Source organism: Mus pahari, chromosome X (assembly GCF_900095145.1).
Source record: "Mus pahari chromosome X, PAHARI_EIJ_v1.1, whole genome shotgun sequence".
Classification (NCBI taxonomy): domain Eukaryota; kingdom Metazoa; phylum Chordata; class Mammalia; order Rodentia; family Muridae; genus Mus; species Mus pahari.
In genome coordinates this window covers 93,060,145-93,063,629 of record NC_034613.1, presented here as the reverse complement: position 1 = coordinate 93,063,629, position 3,485 = coordinate 93,060,145, and positions in this window count along the sequence as shown.

The following is a 3,485-nucleotide window of genomic DNA, read 5'->3' as shown; positions in this document are numbered from 1 at the left end:
GGGTCTTTGGAGGGGAAAACAGGAAAGGGGATAACATTTGAAATGTAAATAAAGAAAATATCTAATAAAATACTCAGATGCATAAGGACATGCATGGTGGTATGTACTCACTAATAAATGGATATTAGCAAAAAAAAAAAAAATACAGTCCACAGAATTCAAAAGGCTCAACAAGCTGAAGTGCCCAAGTGAGGAGGCTTCAGTCCCACTTGGGAGAGAGAACAAAGCAATCACAAGTGGGGAGGGAGGGAGGGACTTGGGAGGGAAAGTGGATGGGGAGGGGAGAACCTGATCTGGAATTGGATGAAGGAAAAGAACTGAATCCCTGAGGGCCAGTAGAAGGAATGTAAATAGGCAACCTTGGGTGGGGAGGGGGAGGGGGAGGAGGGGAAATAGGAGGTTGGGGGGACCCCCAGAGTGCACCAGAGACCTGGGAGGTAAGAGACTCCCAGGACTCACAGTGAGGGAACTTTGATGAAATGTCTACAGTAGGGAGAGGGAACTTACTGAGCCCACCTCCAGCAGGAAGAGTGAGGGAGGGGGTTGCCATCCCACAGTCACACCTCTGACCCATAATTTTCCTGTCTGAAAGAATTATAGGGATGGAAATGGAGAGGAGCTTGAGGAAAAGAAAGTCCAGTGACAAGCCCAAAGTGGGATCCAGGTCAAGGGGAGGTTACAAGGCCTGACACTATTACTGAGGCTATGGAGCACTCACTAAAAGGGACCTAACATGACTGCCCTCTGAAAGACACAAGTAGCTGAAAGAGTCAGATGCAGATATTTGCACCCAACCAATGGACAGAAGCAGCTGACCCCTGTTGTTGAATTAGGGACGGTCGAAAGAATTTGAGGCAAAAGGTAATATCTTGTAGGAGGACCAGCAGTCTCAATTAATCTGGACCCCCTAAATCTCTCAAACACTGGAACACCAAACAGACAGCATACACCAGCTGATATGAGGTCCCCAATACACATACAGTGGAGGACTTCCAGGTCTATGCTCATTTAGAGATGACGCACCTAACCCTCAAGAGACTGGAGGCCCCAGGGAGTTTAGAGGTCAGATGGGGAGGAGGGTGGAGGTATCCATGTGGAGACAGGATGTGGTGGGGAGGAGGTATGGGATGTGGAGCAGTTGGAGGGTGGAAGAGGATGGGCAGGGAATGGAATATGGAGTGTAAAAATGAGTTACAAATAAAGTAAAATTTAAAAAAGAAATGTAAATAAAGAAAATATCTAATAAAAAGTACTGCTAAGATAATTGCAGACATTTTATAGAAGATATGAAACTGCAAATAACATGAGATCAGCCTTCACAACCTTGTGTTTTGTAATGTTTTACAAAACAATGACAAAGAACAAAAGAAACACAGACAAATATGTCCTCATTGAAACTTAAGTTGTTTTGTTCAACAAAAGATAGAGATTGATAAGAGTGAAAACACTAACCTATGTTATAATAAAAAATATTTCCAAAATCATCTATATTCAGTTTTCAGAAAAATAAAGAGCTCTAGCATGAATATTCTAAAATAAAGAAGTGATCTTAGTGAAACATGTAAATATGGTCATAAAATTGTCAATAAGTACATGAAAGTATGTGAAATTTAATTTCTGATAAGAGAAATGTGAATCACAACTACAATAAGGGCCAGGATAAATGTCTCCGCAGATAAAGGCAGTAGCCACCAACCCTGGCAACTTGAGTTTCACCTTTGGGATTATAATGGTAAAGGAGAGAACTGACCCGTAGATGTTTATTGATCTCCAGGGATGGGCTATGTCATTTACTCCCAATTCCCCAATACAAATGAATAGATAAATATACTTTTTTTAAAAAGGGGTGAGTTACTACTTTACATCCATGTTACATCAAGCAGAAAGAATAAGGACTTGAAATGATATGAAGAAGTTGAAATACTCCTACATGGCTACTGGTTATATATATACTGTTACCTCTTGACAGTTTATCAACATTTTTAAAAAATATTTATTTATTTATTATATATAAGACACTGTTACTGTCTTCAGACACACTAGAAGAGGGCATCAGATCTCATTACAGATGGTTGTGAACCATGAAGTGGTTGCTGGAATTTGAACTTAGGACCTCTGGAAGTGCAGTCAGTGCTCTTAACCACTGAGCCATCTCTCCAGCCCCCTATCAACAAATTAAATGTAGAAATATCATATAACCTAGTAATTGCTTCTTCAGATATAGAGTCCAAATATTAAAGAATAGATGCTCAAAAATAGCTTATAAATAAGTGTTCATAGTAGCACTATTTACAATAACTAAAGATAAAAACAACTGAAATAGAACGCTAAGGAGTAGATAAGAAAAATGTTATAGAATTCACACAATAAAACCTTTTCTGCCATTGAACAAGGGATGCAGTGATATATACTCCAACATGGATTAATCCTGACAATATAATGACAAACTGAAAGCAGCCAGAAACCAAAGGCCACTTATTGTATGGTTTCATGTAAATACAAACAAATAAAGATGCAAAGAGATTTAGTGGTCACCTGAGCTATGAGCAGGGTGATATGGAAGTGACTTTTTAAGTCTTACAGTGTTTCTGTTTGGGATTGTAAAATATTGAAATGCATACTGGTGATTGTTCTCCACCAGTGAACCACTCAAGTTTTTGTCTATAGAATTGGCTGATCCTAAAGAACAACACTTAGAGACAACTATGTCTAATGTATTTCACAAGGGATAAAAGTTGGACACTCCAGAGTGGAGCAAGATGACTTCAAGATGTCAAAAGCCTGTGATTAAAAAGTCTGAACCATAACTCTCAGTGGGGGGAAGAGGAGCGTGACCGAGGAAGTACAGTACATGAAAGGATCAGTTGCCAAGAACGATATCTGAAAAAAAAAAAAGATGAGCTACTGAAGACAAACTCTCTACATCTATTTTTGCCAAGGGATATACAAGGCAGCCTGTTTTTCTTACCCTTTTCTGAAAAAAACTTCAGAATACTGTGCACTTTTCTCCAAGTAAGATATAAGTGCTTTAAATCAAACTCTAGGATTTACACACCTGCAGTCAAAAGCTTAGGAATTTAGAAGAATATGGTGGAAAGACATTTTTTCTTTGCTGTTTCATCTTAGCAAATCATTCTGTCCTTGACCTACCTCCAGAGCCTTAATGAACTTACTTCTTTTAATTTTTATTAATTTTAAATATGTATACATAGTGACCAGTATATATAAAGCCCCGTTTCTCTGCTTATAGTTTAGTTCCTCCTTTCATGTGGCTCTTACAGTGAGCCAGGCCACTGAAGCAGTACAGAATCCAATTTCTTAATCATGTTTGACTTGAGTGCTACCCTGGAAAATTCCAGGATTCTGATGTCTGCTGGACCGCGCCATTAGGGTTTTGGCAATGAATTCAGACGCATGGGACTTCCATTTTTTATTGCACATTTTGACATGTGAAGGCAAAGAAGGCAGCAGGAGTGTGAGAATAT